We start from the raw sequence: 16,310 nt of genomic DNA, 5'->3' as shown, positions 1-16,310 counted from the left end.
GAGGGTGTGTTACTGTGAACAGTTCAGTGACCGGGTTGTTCTAATCAGAATCGACAGCAGGACAACACCGACAACGACAGTTCAGGTATACATGCCGACGTCGCAAGCTGAAGATGAACAGATAGAGAAAATGTATGAGGATACTGAAAGGGTAATGCAGTATGTAATCGGGGACGAAAATCTAATAGTCATGGGCGACTGGAATGCAGTTCTAGGGGAAGGAGCAGAAGAAAAGGTTACAGGAGAATATGGGCTTGGGACAAGGAATGAAAGAGGAAAAAGACTAATTGAGTCCTGTAAAAAGTTTCAGCTAGTAATAGCGAATACCCTGTTCAAGAATCATAAGAGGAGTAGGTCTACTTGGAAGAGGCCGGGAGGTACGGGAAGATTTCAATTAGATTACATTATGGTCAGACAGAGATTCCGAAATCAAATATTGGATTGTAAGGGGTACCCAGGGGCAGATATAGACTCAGATCACAATATAGTAGTGATGAAGAGTAGGCTGAGGTTCAAGACATTAGTCAGGAAGAATCAATACGCAAAGAAGTGGGATACGGAAGTACTAAGGACTGACAAGATACGTTTGAAGTTCCCTAACGCTGTAGATACAGCTATAAGGAATAACGCGGTAGGCAGTACAAATGAAGAGGAATGGACATCTCTAAAAAGGACCATCACAAAAGTTGGGAAGGAAAACATAGGTACAAAGAAGGTAGCTGCGAAGAAACCATGGGTAACAGAAGAAATACTTCAGTTGATTGATGACAGGAGGAAGTACAAACATGTTCCGGGAAAATCAGGAATACAGAAATACAAGTCTCTGACGAATGAAATAAATGGGAAGTGCAGGGAAGCTAAGACGAAATGGCTACAGAAAAATGTGAAGACATCGAAAAAGATATGATTGTCGAAAGTACAGACTCGGCATACAGGAAAGTCTAAACAACCTTTGGTGACGTTAAAAGCAACGATGATAACATTAAGAGTGCAACGGGAATTCCACTGTTAAATGCAGAGGAGAGAGCAGATAGGTGGAAAGAATACACTGAAAGCCTCTATGAGGGTGAAGATTTGTCTGATGTGATAGAAGAAGAAACAGGAGTCAATTTAGAAGAGATAGGGGACCAGTATTAGAATCGGAATTTAAAAGAGCTTTGGAGGACTTACGGTCAAATAAGGCAGAAGGGATAGATAACATTCCATCAGAATTTCTAAAATCATTGGGGGAAGTGGCAACAGAACTACTATTCACGTTGGTGTGTAGAATATATGAGTCTGGCGATATACCTTCCGTCTTTCATCCACACAATTCCGAAGACGGCAAGAGCTGACAAGTGCGAGAATTATCGCACAATCAGCTTAACAGCTCATGCATCGAAGCTGCTTACAAGAATAATATACAGAAGAACGAAAAAGAAAATTGAGAATGCGAAAGGTGACGATCAGTTTAGCTTTAGGAAACGTAAAGGGACGGGAGAGGCAATTCAGACGTTACGGCTAATAATGGAAGCAAGACTAAAGAAAAATCAATACACTTTCATAGGATTTGTCGACCTCGAAAAAGCATTCGACAATATAAAATGGTGCAAGCTGTTCGAGATTCTGAAAAAAGTAAGGGTGAGCTATAGGGAGAGACGGGTCATATACAACATGTACAACAACCAAGAGGGTATAATAAGAGCGGACGATCAAGAACGCAGTGCTCGTATTAAGAAAGGTGTAAGACAAGGCTGTAACCTTTCGCCCCTACTCTTCAATCTGTACATCGAGTTAGCAATGATGGAAATAAAAAAAAGGTTCAGGAGTGGAATTAAAATACAAGGTGAAAGGGTATCAATGATACTATTCGCTGATGACATTGCTATCCTGAATGAAAGTGAAGAAGAATTAAATGATCTGCTGAACGGAATGAACAGTCTAATAAGTACACAGTATGGTTTGAGAGTAAATCGGAGAAAGACGAAGGTAACGAAAAGTAGTAGAAATGAGAACAGCGAGAAACTTAACAACAGGATTGATGGTCACGAAGTTAATGAAGTTAAGGAATTCTGCTACCTTGGCAATAAAATAACCAATGACGGACGGAGCTAGGAGGACATCAAAAGCAGACTCGCTATGGCAAAAAAGGCATTTCTGGCCAAGAGAAGTCTACTAATATCAAATACCGGCCTTAATTTGAGGAAGAAATTTCTGAGGATATACGTCTGGAGTACAGCATTGTTTGGTATTTAAACATGGACTGTGGGAAAACCGGAACGGAAGAGAATAAAATCTTTTGAGATGTGGTGCTATAGACGAATGTTGAAAATTAGGTGGACTGATAAGGTAAGGAATGAGGAGGTTCGACGCAGAATCGGAGAGGAAAGGAATATGTGGAAAACACTGATAAGGAGAAGGGACAGGATGATAGGACAACAGCTAAGACATGAGGGAATGACTTCCATAGTACTAGAGGGAGCTGTAGAGGGCAAAAACTGTAGAGAAAGACAGAGATTGGAATACGTGAAGCAAATAATTGAGGACGTAGGCTGCAAGTGCTACTCAGAGACGAATAGGTTAGCACAGGAAAGGAATTCGTGGCGGGTTGCATCAAACCAGTCAGACAAAAAAAAAATGGAAGTGTTTCGGTTTTTGTGCTTTTCGTTGTACTAGCAATACAATTGCTAGTACTGACTGTTCAACGTTCTGTGCCAGTTTCTTGATAAATATATGACCTGAAAATATAGTTTTTTTGTCTCGTCTTGCTTGTGAAACTTCTCCTCTTTCGGCTCACTCCTGAGTATTTGGAACCTGTTGTATCTGAACTATGGCAGTTCAGTTGATTTCAACAATCGTCTATGTTCTGCCTATCTCCACAACTTACTTTGCATCATCCATATAAGTAGATCGCTTCTCAGTTCGTTTCAAAATCGTCCATCTTCCACTGCAACGAAAACTGCTCATCCTTCTATGAAATTATCAATTTTCTGTTAGTCACAATCAATTTTACTACTGCCTGTTAGTAAACCACACACTCGTGAGTCAGACTGTGTGCGTTCATTTGTTATTCTCTATTTGCAAAATTATACGGAGATAATATTGCCTACTGTACCAAAGCGTCCATACATCTACATTACGCAGAAAATGTATAAAATTTAATTTCGAAGCATTAATACTGCAGATTCATAAAAAATATTACATTTCGATCATACTAAACATCGAATAAATAAGAGAGATTAGGAGTCAATGAATAATTACAGACTTTCAGTAAACCAAATATTCGAACGGCTTCATATTGCTTTACGGCGAGACAAGCGGCGACAGTATGCTCAATACACCTGCCTCCCTAATTCTAATAATACATAATCATAATTGTTAGAATTTATTATACCTTAGGAAAATATTACAATCATATATTTTGTTCAGTATAATTAACAGAGCTGAATTACGTTAAGCACTTTCCCGTAACTGCTCTTCCATTCGTTAACATCACAGTGGGGTACTAGTACCCATCTCTTATCTTCTGTCTGCTTCAGTGTTTATAAAGAGATTATGATGCATCATAATTCAGTTCTTTCTGCCATTCCGAGACAACATTGCCTCATAGTCCATGCCTCCGCGTTTGTAAATATACCTCCGTTGCCGCACATGGTATACATGGTATATTGGCAAACAGATGAATTGTTCTCTCATTTTCTATACTCACCACGTGTGCTTCCAACAATTACTGGTATTCGTCGGTGGACTGATCTTTAGAACTGCAGTTCTAGCCCCAATCCCACAGGATTTCATTAATTCAAGCGTGCAAATACTACTACGTTCGCTCGGTGCAGGAACACAGAAGGGTACACTAAAATACATAACATAACATTTTTTTTTAAATAGATGTTTTTAATAAACTGTCTTTGACAATATTTCTTTAATTCAGTGATGTTTCACATCCGATTCTCTTTTCCTCAAGTACTATTCACCTCGTTAATCATTTTGAGGCCAAAAATTGTTCTCCACACTCTCATGTGCTGTGCAGTTCATGACACTTTTAAATAACTGCACATATGTTAGACAGTCAGTGTGCTTAATTGAACAGTAGTTTGCTGGCAGACACCAAATTTCTCATACTACATTCAGATGGACTTCTTGCTACACTGTAGAGTGTAGTATGTGACATTTTTTTTATCAATAGACTCCTACCTTTCTTAGACATGAAACAGTTGCCATTATGATACTTTATGGCCTTAGGTGCAACCAATTCTCCGACATATTGATCAGTTTTTGCTACAACAGTTTTCCCATTCGCTCTACTGTTCCTATATGGCTGTATGAACATTCTAAATAAACGTGACAAATAAGTATCATTCTCTTCCTATAGGTCCAGGCAAGGGATCGAATAACTCCAAGCCTACTGTTTCTAATGTCTTGGCTGTTAGAATGTCCTGCATGCTTTCTTAAATTGTCTTAATCAAGCTTCGCTGTTTTGAGAATTGGTTGCAGATACTAGTTCACTAGTTTCTGCTCATTTTGATGAAGATAATGGTTTCCTTCAACTTATCCAATGACTTACACACACCACAATACACTTCACTGATATTGCACTCATCTAGTATTTCGTCAAAATGCTTTTCAGGCTAACAGATTTTCTATCTTTTATCTGTCTTCCTTCTCTTCCTAAATATTAGGAGATGAATGAGGTAATATTTTAATATTTTGTTATACACTTTGCGAATTTTGTCTTGTATTACTTTCATTGAGGGAAACCCAGTTCTCGGCAAAGAAGGTAAAGTAGAAAGGTGGAAGGAGTATACAGAGGTTCCATACAAGGACGATGTACTTGAGGACAATATTATGGAAATGGAAGAGGAAGTAGATGAAGATGAAATGGGAGATATGATACTGCATGAAGAGTATCACAGAGCATTGAAAGACTTAAGTCGAAACAATGCCTCAAGAGCAGACAACATCACATTAAAACTACTGACAGCCTTGGGAGAGCCATCCCTGACAAAACTCTGCCATCTGGTGAGCCAGATGTATGAGACAGACGAAAGACCCTCAGACTTCAAGACGAATGTAATAATTACAATCCCAAAGATAGCAGGTGTTGACAGATGTGAAAATTACCGAACTATCAGTTTAATAAGTCACGGCTGCAAAATACTAAAGACAATTCTTTACAGACGAATGGAAAAACTGGTGGAAGCCGACCTCGGGGAAGATCCGTTAGAAATGTTGGAGCACGTGAAGCAGGACTGACCCTACGACATATCTTAGAAAATAGATTATGGAAAGGCAAACCTAACTTTCTACAATTTGTAGAATTAGAGAAAGCTTTTGACAATGTTGACTGGAATATTCTGTTTCAAATTCTGAAGATGGCAGGGGTAAAATACAGGGAGCGAAAGGCTATTTACAATTTGTACAGAAACCTGATGGCAGTTGTAAGCATCAAGGAGCATGAAAGGGAATCAGAGATTTTGAAGGGAGTGAGACATGTTTGTAGCCTATCCCTGCTCTCATTCAATCTCTATATTGAGCAAGCAGTAAAGGAAACAAAAGAAAAATTCGGAGTAGGTATTAAAATCCATGGAGAAGAAATAAAAACTTTGAGGTTTGCCGATGACATTGTAATTCTGTCAGACAGAGCAAAGGACTTGGAAGAGCAGTTGAACGGAATGGACAGTGTCTTGAAATGATGATATAAGATGAACATCAACAAAAGCGAAACGAGGATAATGGAATGTAGTTGAATTAAGTCGGGTGATGCTGAGGGAATTAGATTAGGAAATGAGACCTTTAAGTAGTAGATGAGTTTTGCTTTTAGGGGAGCAAACTAACTGATGATGGTCGAAGTAGAGAGGATATAAAATGGAGACTGGCAATGGCAAGGAAAGCGTTTCTGAATAAGAGAAATTTGTTAACATCGAGTATAGATTTAAGTGTCAGGAAGTCGTTTCTGAAAGTATTTGTATGGAGTGTAGCCATGTATGGAAGTGAAACAAAGACAATAAATAGTTTGGACAAGAAGAGAATGGAAGCTTTCGAAATGTGGTGCTATAGAAAAATGCTGAAGATTAGATGGGTAGATCACATTACTAACGAGGAGGTATTGAGTAGAATTGGGAAGAAGAGAAATTGGTGACACAACTTAACTAGAAGAAGGGATCGATTGGTAGTACATGTTCTGAGGCATCAAGGGGTCACCAATTTAGTATTGGAGGGCTGCGTGGAGGGTAAAAATCGTAGTGGGAGACCAAGAAATGAATACACTAAGCCGATTCAGAAAGATATATGTTGCAGTAGGTACTGGGAGACAAAGAAACTTGCACAGGATGGAGTAGCATGAAGAGCTGCATCAAACCAGTCAATTGACTGAAAATCAGAACATCAACATTGATTTCAAATAATGGTCCTCTTGTTGCAACTGATGTAATTTCTTTCACATCTTTATAATGTAACGTTTCTGAGGAGTTCCTTCAGTATGCATAGTTCTGAATAATCCGTTGTGCCCAATCCGTTTCCTTCCTAACCAGTGTCCATGGTAATTCATGAAATACACTAGGTACCACATTTTCTTCTGGTATTACATATCGAATTTCGATGTCGAATGACAGTAGAAATGATGAGCACCCAATAGGGTGCTTTAAAAGAACCTTTATGTTTCACATCCTTTGTCAACTATCATAATTATATTATGATGTCCCCAAACATAGCAGATAAACTTCATCAGACCTATAATAATTGCTAGAACTTCTTTTCCAATGACGTCTAAGTAGGCTGTTTATGTTTTCTTATTGGCAACGTTACATAGCGCTCTGTATGAAAATCACTGGCTGTGCTGTGTGCAGTCTGTGGCTAGGTTGCATTGTTGTCTGCCATTGTAGTGTTTGGCAGCGGCAGTTGTAGGTGAGCCGCCAGCAGTGGTGGATGTGGGGAGAGAGATTATGACTATTAAGGTAAATTCATAGCTTGTTCTCTATTAAAATCTTTCATTTGCTAACTATGCCTATCAGTAGTTAGTGCCTTCCGTAGTTTGAATCTTTTATTTAGCTGGCAGTAGTGGCGCTCGCTGTATTGTAGTAGTTCGAGTAACGAAGATTTTTGGTGAGGTAAGTGATTTGTGAAAGGTATAGGTTAATGTTAGTCAGGGCCATTGTTTTGTAGGGATTTCTGAAAGTCAGATCGCGTTGCGCTAAAAAATATTGTGTGTCAGTTTAAGTACAGTCTTGTACAATTTTTCAAAGGGGAAGTTTCAGACGCTAGTATTCCTTCCACACTTTGGAAATCTGCAGCTGGTGAAAAGTATTGGTCGCTGTTACTTTTGTCTGTAATCGTCTGTATCTTAAAGCAGATGTTATCCCACCACATCTCATGTAAACAAGATGGAACACATAGAACAAGTTATTCCAATATTATAGTTTTGGCTAACGTTTCGTTCAAATACTCAGTGGCATTCAGATGTCAGTATCTAGCTGCTGTTTTTCTTGTGTAGTTTTGCTTAACTTATACCGTTCAGTGCCACTTTAGGAATGATGTTGCAATAAAATTCCGACATCCTAAACAGTGATTTCCACAGACTCTTGTCTTTTGGAGTTGGTGCTTCCTTAAAGGCACTTATGTTCTCACATCCAGGTCAGTTTTCTTTTGTGATATGTGAAACTCTAAACCCACAGTTCCTTGTACTAAAACTTCAGATTTTGTAACTATGAGAGCCACTCAACCCTTCATGCTTGTCTTGATCCTTACTGCAGGTATCTGACGGTGCCCTTTTCTTTGTCCAAAAGCTATCAACACAGTATCTACACAGAATTATTTTTGAATTGAGTGTAGTTCCTGAAACTTTGCATAAGGCTGCTATGAATGTTGACATAGACATACCGATTGCAAATGGTGCAACTTAATATTGAAAACATTTTCCACTAAAGAAGAGTACTGTTCATTTCCAACTTTCATTGCCATGATCACTTCCCATATCTACATGGTAAACTGCTGCTGATCATGTACCAAACACCTCCAAATTTCTGCATTTCCTCTGACATGTTCTTTAGTTTATCAGTTCCCACCTCTATAATTTTGTTTAGGCGTCTGGCATCGTGCACACAAAACACAAGTGCATACCATTCATGAGTGTTGTCCGAATGTTTGGAACCCCCACCTTATCAGCTTAAAAGAAGTTATAGAAGCAATTCAGATGTGAGTTGCTAGTTTGTTACTGGTAGATAGTAAGAAAATACAAGTTTTACGGAAATATTTTGTAAAACAAAATGGAAAGTCAATGTTGCTTTTGAGAAACACTGTAGAGAAAATTTATAGAATCTGTTTTTGAGTGATTCTACTGTCAACAATGTACATTTAGGGAAGGGATCATGAAGATAAGAGAAATTAGGACTCATAGAGAAACATTTAGACAGTAGTTTGCCCCTCAATATATTTGTGAGTTGAACAGGAAAGGAAATGGCCACTAATGGTACAAGGCATCCTACACAATTTGCCATATGATGATTTGTGGAGTATGTTTGTACATAAGAGGTAGATAAAAAAAGACTCTTACTCATCCATCCTTTATTAATTCCAACCATCAGACTATGAGCTGAATTAACTCCCTTGATCAGTCTCTGCTACAAAAAATTCGTCTATCAATCCCCACTGCTCCATATTTGTAAGTTCTTTCTATAACGCAGTTCCTTTGGCCAATATTATAGGCTAGAGTCTCATTTTAAAAGAGTGATGAGGTTTTACTTTAAGCTCATATTCATAGTTAGATATTAATCCATAGTTAGATATTATTGGCTAGCATATACGGATTTCGTTTTGTGTATTATACACATAACGAAACTGCTTTGCCTTTTCCCATATGTTTCATTTACATTTGACTTCATGGCTAGTAAATTTATTTATCGACTGTGTTTTCTTGTAAGGCTACCAGTTTATAACGGTTTAAGTACGGAACCCCTAAAGAACCATACCATGCAAAGGCATTTCTTTAGTAGTATACTAAACAGCTACAATTCATTGATAACGATAAAATCACTTTCGTATAAAACTTTAAACACTAAGTGGAAGTATTAATATAGAATATCCACTACGAAACCTCTGTAACCTGCTGTGTTGTTATGTGGCACTAATGCTGTCCTTACGGAATGTGAGCGAGCCTGACGTATCTGCAGTAGTATTTATTTGGAGAAACAAAGTAATTACAATGTTGCATGTCAGAAGGCAAGCGTAGTATTTCATAGTTATACATTAATGTTCACGTAGTAGCGCAGTATAACTTAACTGTAAGAATGTTTTTGGCTCATAGGGGACAAAATTTATTAAATCTTTAGTGATTAGAATTGAATAACTGATTAAATACTGCGATCCATTGAACTTCATAATGGCTATATTAATCTGCTGTGAGTTTGTATTTACTGAGCTAAAAAACAGTATCAGTAGTTGGAGATATATCTCTGGGATGTTTTCTTGTCACACTTGGGAGTCGCCGTTGTTACAGATGTCACACTGCAGATTTTTGGGCTGTCCTCAGAAGGACGGCAGTATGGCAGCAAATAATGTTGCAAAGGAATACATTAATTCAGAATATATGCAAAATAATTCCAGTGATGTTCCGCTGCAGCGATTTGTAGTAGGGTCTCACCGTAGAATTGCTAAAATAATTCCAGGAAATAAATGGACTGGGATTTGCCGATATTAATATGCAGGCAAATTATTCTGCGCACTCAGCAGTGGACAAGTGGATAGTCAATCGTTTAACTAGAGAGTTGCAGTTTCGAGTGTAATACAGTTTGTCCCACACCCTGAATAGATGAATGTTTTCAATACCGTTCACAGTTCACTGTTTTTAATACAGGATATAATTGTAACAGTCCCTCTTCATGATACCATACGTAGAACTGACGAAATGCAGAGTCTCTCCTATATCAAAAACAGATGCCAACTGTTTAGTACACTTCCACAGTGAAACCATAATATACTTGCGTTCTCTTTATAAAACTGCTTCTCGTTCTGCTCTTCTGCATGTAATGTTAGTCTTCTGGGTCAGTTTCTTGGCAAATCTTATTGATTGACAATTATTTTTCCTGATCTTTCCGTGGTTGTAAATTTTCTCCTCCGGCGATCTGGCGAATTCTCCTCTTCGCTGAATTTTTAGAACCAGATCTCTGGTAGATATCTTACTGTTTTATTGTAAGAATGGTGATGCAATAGTTTTCTGGAATCTATGTTCCACCCATATCCACAAACTTATATTGAATCATCCGTCTCAGTACAGTGCTTTCTTCTTAAAATTCTCTAGTTCCCGCGACACTGAAAGAAGCGTTTTTACACCATGACTCCACATAAATTACATGCAATAGATCTACAAAGCAATAATAATACAAATTCATATAACATATTACATTTGAATAATATTAAACATCGAATTAATAAAAGCGGTTAGGAATGAACTAATGATTACAATCTTTATTATACATTTAGCCAAACGTTGAAACGGCGTCGCGTTGTGATTGATTGGGAACAGGAATGTTAACGTGCAGTAGTCATCCCATATAACCGTGCTGCTATGTGGATAATTAATATGACCGAAATGATTATCAGACAAAATAACATCTTATTCTCTGTTAACTGGGGACCTAGAAACGACAGAGAGGCTCCGTCCCTGCCGCAACCGCAGTGGTCCACAATCCCACGACGACTACCCCTTCGCCGCCCCACACCGAACCCAGGGTTATTGTGCGGTTCGGCCCCCAATGGACCCACCAGGGAACGTCTCACACCAAACGAGTGTAACCCCTATGTTTGCGTGATAGTGTACGCGTACGTGGAGAACTTGTTTGCGCAGCAATCGCCGACATAGTGTAACTGAGGCGGAATAAGAGGAACCAGCCCGTATTCGCCGAGGTAGATGAAAACCGCCTAAAAACCATCCACAGACTGGCCCGTTAACCGGGTCTCGACACAAATCCGCCGGGCGGATTCGTGCCGGGGACCAGGCGCTCATTCCCGCCCGGAAAGCCTTGCGTTAGACCGCACGGCCAACCGGGCGGGAAACATCTCATTACCTCAGACAGAATGAAGGTATGTGTCCGACAAATAACAACGGACCTTAAGTCTGTAAACCTAGACGCGATATATTACCTTGAAAGTGTAAGACGTTGTAAGTTACAGGAAAAGATTCAAAATGTTCTTTAAATCGTGCTTCGAATAACTATTGAAAGCTCTTTTGTGTTGTTTCAATATTAGGTCAGTATAAATTTTCTGCACTTTAAACATTAGCCATTACACTCAGCAATTGTTAAGAGCAACATTTGTGCGGTTGGTCAGAGGATGATTTTTGTTAAGTATGATTTTTGCAAGTACAGGAAAAGATTTCAATTAATATTGGTAAGAAATAGTTCGACTGGAAAATATAAACTATTCAAGATAAAGAACTGGCTCGTTTACGTTAATTTTGTGTGACATCTATGGAGACCACAGTCTTAGGAATGACACCGTCGTGTGCCGTTACGCTGCTGTGTCTCAAAATTTTACCCATTGGTGAATCAAGAATTTGGACTTGGTGTAAAACTTCGTGATCATGGCGAGAGTGTCGATGGTGATATTCATGCCTGATAAAGATGTTTACTTAAGCATACTATTAAATGTCGTCTTGCAAATGACGAGTTTATCACAGTGTCACTTTAAACACCTAGGGCGTAATATGGAGATTACCGTTAATACAACTGACATATTACTGTTTTCAAACTTTAACTTTTAAAGTTCATGATACCATGTGAAGTAGTTTGGTATCGGATAGTCATTGTCAGTTTAACTGGGCCAGAAAGTGATAACCAATGTTAAAAAAGCGCAACTGTAACGTATTTAAATTACGTTCCTCCAACCAGATTTAATTTAACTGCTTAAAAATACAGCTGTTAAGTGAATTACACTAATTTGCCTTTATTGCTGCTTGCTGCATTATCGTGCACTATTTATAACCAATAAATTTAATCAGTTTAAATTAGTTCCACGAGATGGAAAGCATAATAAATACTTTCCGACGTGAAAGGTTTGAGTGAAACACTTTACATCTGTCCATTACACGCTGCATTAAAAAGTTACCCGCCTTTTGATTTCTGAGCTATTTTATTCATACACAGTGTCGTATCCTGCTACATTTTCCTCTCATTTGTTCCTTTTTTAAAAGGCTATCATGTAAATTTATAAAATTTGTATTTTAGCTAACTCTGTTTATCTCAATTTGTTCACAAAGGGCATGTCAATCATTATTTAGTGAATAAATGTGGCTAGAGTGTGAATACTAGGTTATTCTACTGAGCAGTTTTTAAATTCCAGTTATAAATAATCTTTCACAGAAGTTTCGCCAGCCTCAAAGATTCCAGTTAATACATATTACAGAAATCGACGGACAATTATTATCTAAAAATTCTGGCCATTCATCTGAGCTTGCAAATACTCAACAAAATTAGCCTCTGAGATACCTGTAATAGATATATTTGTACGGAAGCGCTTTTCAGTGCTCACTATTCTTTCAGGAATGTTTTAATTCTCGAAACATTTCATCTACTTCCTCACAGGCTAAAAAATACGTAGAACTTTCAGCTATCTACCATCTACAATTATCCTCTATTAGTGGATCGCATGGAGACTTCTATACTTCCAATTCCCATCCTATGCTTTCCATGAAGGGTTCTCACCTTAGTGCCCACCGATCTCGGATCACAAAGTTTTGCTTAGTTCAGGGCAAAAGTCTGTTTCACATAAGTCATTTCAGTAGTTTCGTTATGATCGTAAGCACTGACGCTGAAATATAGGCTTACTCCATGCAGCATTTATTTCGTGTGACCAAAAAAAGGGATTTTCAGCACACGACAACATGAGCTACAATCCAATGCTAGCGAATTATCTCAAAAACCTGACTGTAATTTCTGGAAGTGTAGGAGAGGAATATGCTAACGATCTAGAGAAATAATGCTTTCGCAGTACTGGGCCGGTATTCTTAGGCTGCATATTTAATACATTTCTCTATGTTGAGAAACATATTACAAAAAGTCGCTATCGGTTTTTATTAATCTCTTTCACTATAGTACTGAACACTCGTAAGTCTCCGTAGTCTCAATAAGTAAAATGATACTTTCTTCAGTATATAATACCTTTCAATTGTAGTCTTACATCGTGCCAGGCATCCATCATCTTACGTCAACACTTTCGTTCGACACTTAGTTTTCGTAAGCGAGTTGCAGTGTTGCTGATAATTTATGTACCCTACAGAAACCACTTGCTGCTTCTGCGAAGTTATTATTGCAGTGTGCGTATAATATGAGTTATATAAAATAATAATAACAATAATAAAGATAACAATACTAAAATTAAAGAGCACAAAACAAGTGTGAACAATAACCACGTCGTCCATCTCCTGATAACAAGTTACAGGTTCCTCTCCAAAGATAAATAGAATACGTTGTAACAATATATTGATCCACCTTTGGGGGAATACCAAGGGTGTTTCAGAAAGGACCGATAGCTCGCTGAACATTCTAGATCTGAAGTCCATATTTTCATACCTAAAACTCAGGAAAAGGGAATCTGCGGTGATCTTCGGCGATTTCAAGAAGGCTTGTGACCCAATTAATCAAACCACTCTGTTTCAAATCCTGGAGAAACCTGGTTTAGATAACGATGGAAAAGCGATTTTCCGGCAAACCGAGACCGGCGTCACCTACAAAATAAAGTTCAGAAGAGAGATCTGTGGTGCTTTTGAATGTAAAATGCGACTGAGGCAAGGAATTGAACCTTCGCCACTGGTTTTCAACGGTGTTTTAGTAGCTGCCGTCCAAGAACGGCGGAAAGAACTCAACATTTCACTTGTAGAAAATGGGGTAAGACTATGAAACTTCCTGGCAGATTAGAACTGTATGCCGGGCCGAGACTCGAACGCGGGACCTTTGCCTTTCGTGAGCAAGTGCTCTGCCAGGAAGTTTCATATCAGCGCACACTCCGCTGCTGAGTGAAAATCTCGTTCAGGAAACATCCCCCAGGGTGTGGCAAAGCCATGTCTCCGCAATATCCTTTCTTTCAGGAGTGCCAGTTCTGCAAGTTTCGCAGGAGAGCTCCTGTAAAGTTTGGAAGGTAAGAGACGAGGTACTGGCAGAAGTAAGGCTGTGAGGACGGGATGTGAGTCGTGCTTGGGTAGCTCAGTTGGTAGAGCACTTGCCCGTGAAAGGCAAAGGCCCCGAGTTCGAGTCTCGGTCCGGCATACAGTTTTAATCTGCCAGGAAGTTTCATATCAGCGCACATTCCGCTGCAGAGTGAAAATCTCATCCTGGGGCACGACTAGGCTACAACTACTTGAATCTTACAATCGACCGTCTACTATTTGTGTTTGATCTAGTGATCTCTTCAGACTCCATAGATCAGGAAGGAAATCAACTAAATGAATCCACTTGCAGTGGAGGCTGGATTTCAAATCTCTTTTGAGAACACACACATTGTGACATCTATAAAATCTGCGGCAAGAGAAATAAGGTTCGGACTGGGAAATAATAAGTGGACAGTAAGGTTTCAACACCTAGGTGATTGAATAGAGCCTAACCTATCACAGAAAGAAACCTTCGTCCCTGCAGTAACAAAATCGAAGTGGCTTATCAATTAATACATAAGACGGATACCCTTAAACGCTAAACAGTACTGTACAGTATTTCGAATGGAGGCTCTACATACAGCAGACACTTAAAGTGAAGAAGAACTATCATGTGGAAAAAAATTAGACCAAAGAAATAAAGATTTTAAGAAGAGTCCCATTAAAGCAAACAGCTAGTACAGAAGGCATCAAAATCACAAACGATAAAAGAAGTGGAGAGGGTAAGTGTGTCGATTATGGATAGAAGTGCCTCCATGGCCAGGTGACACGAATGATACCAGGAAGAATATCTAAAAGGATATTAAACTAGTTTCTAGATATGAGAACACATGGTTTATAGTTAATAGAAGTAGAGAAAGATGCACACAAACTGGAAATTTATCGCAAAGATATTTAGAAGCGTGATTCGACTAAAGAAAGCTATGAACACATGAAGGTTTCAAGGAAATGCCGAAACTGAAGAAGGGAAGGCATTGAACAAAGAGAGAAAAGAACAACACTGGAAGCGAATATAGCAGCAATGGGCGACTGTGAAAATTCGCAGAAAAAAGATAGATAAACTGACGTTGTCTCTAGTTGAACGAGACTAAAAACAAGAAGAATGGTAAGTTATCATTATAAGAATTATAATCATATCTGATCTGTTAATATTGTTTCCCATAAAACAACAAATATGGCTAACGATGTGTAAAGCGAAGACAATGGCAGAAGCATCGGAAGAATCAAATCTGCAACAACAGTTTCTCGCTCTGAAACAAGCAATAAATTCTGCGAAATAGTAACTTGAAGTGAAACTGATAGAAACCGAGACGGTAGATAAAAAGGAGGAAAGTAAAGATGAATGTGGTAAGCTATGATAGAGCAGGAAAACGGCAGTAAGATTCTAAGGAGGGGAGAAAGGCTGATGGCATCTAGACAGTCACTAAGTTTCTCTTGAATTCAGGGTTGTTTTCGATAAGACGCACAATACTCGGTAATCTTAAACGTTGAAGTATTTGGGAATGAAATTTAGTATTGTGTACAGTTCAGACTGAAATGTTGAATACATAGCTTGTAACAATAGCAGCACTCATCTGTTACATCCAAACTAAGCATATGGGAGACTGACATGATCAAACAACTTAATGTTACATAAAAATCTTAACTAAATTCTCAATGTTTGCCCTAGTCTTTCCCAGTTCTCAACCATTTGTTAAGCATTAAATTAAGTCATAGTATGAGAAATTTGGGAAATTCCACGGCTGGAGTAGACCTTGTTCACTTTGGGCCACCATATCTTATTAATTACGACATGGCATAGCTGTGTTCCTTAGAAGTAGATGCAATGTTCCTTCGGATATGTATGTATATCCGAAGCTACAGGGGTGGCGACGGATGGAAGTTTGGGTCCAGCCGTGAGCCGTTCTTGTATAGCCTAATTTTAAGGCGACCGCTCGCCATAAGTAGGAAATCCATGTTCGGGTCCCGCTCCGGCACGAATTTTCACTATCCTCATTGCATTATAAACGTGATCGTTGTCCATATTCACAACTGCGAATACGTTTCATGTACATCTTGCTTAAGTTTTCAATTCTATGTAAAGAATTGACGGATAAGAAATATACCCACAAAGCTACTGTCTCATAGTGAAAGAACTGTTTTGGTATCTTGATGCGTATACAAAATAAGAGATGTTTCCACTATAAGGAAGATACTC

The 16,310-nt window shown here is 38.6% G+C and overlaps 1 protein-coding gene and 1 non-coding gene across 2 annotated transcripts in view; one reads left to right on the top strand and one right to left on the bottom strand.

The window, feature by feature from the left end:
* Window positions 1–16,310, bottom strand: part of LOC126170003 (uncharacterized) — a 435,162-nt gene that overhangs the window by 114,379 nt on the left and 304,473 nt on the right. The gene's annotated exons all lie outside the window — the stretch shown is intronic.
* Trnas-uga (transfer RNA serine (anticodon UGA)) lies at window positions 14,157–14,231 on the top strand. Its single transcript has one exon. It is a non-coding gene; the product is annotated as a tRNA-Ser (tRNA).

The sequence above is a fragment of the Schistocerca cancellata genome, chromosome 1, assembly GCF_023864275.1.
Source record: "Schistocerca cancellata isolate TAMUIC-IGC-003103 chromosome 1, iqSchCanc2.1, whole genome shotgun sequence".
In the NCBI taxonomy this organism is placed as follows: domain Eukaryota; kingdom Metazoa; phylum Arthropoda; class Insecta; order Orthoptera; family Acrididae; genus Schistocerca; species Schistocerca cancellata.
This window is presented reverse-complemented; position numbering and strand designations above follow the sequence as displayed.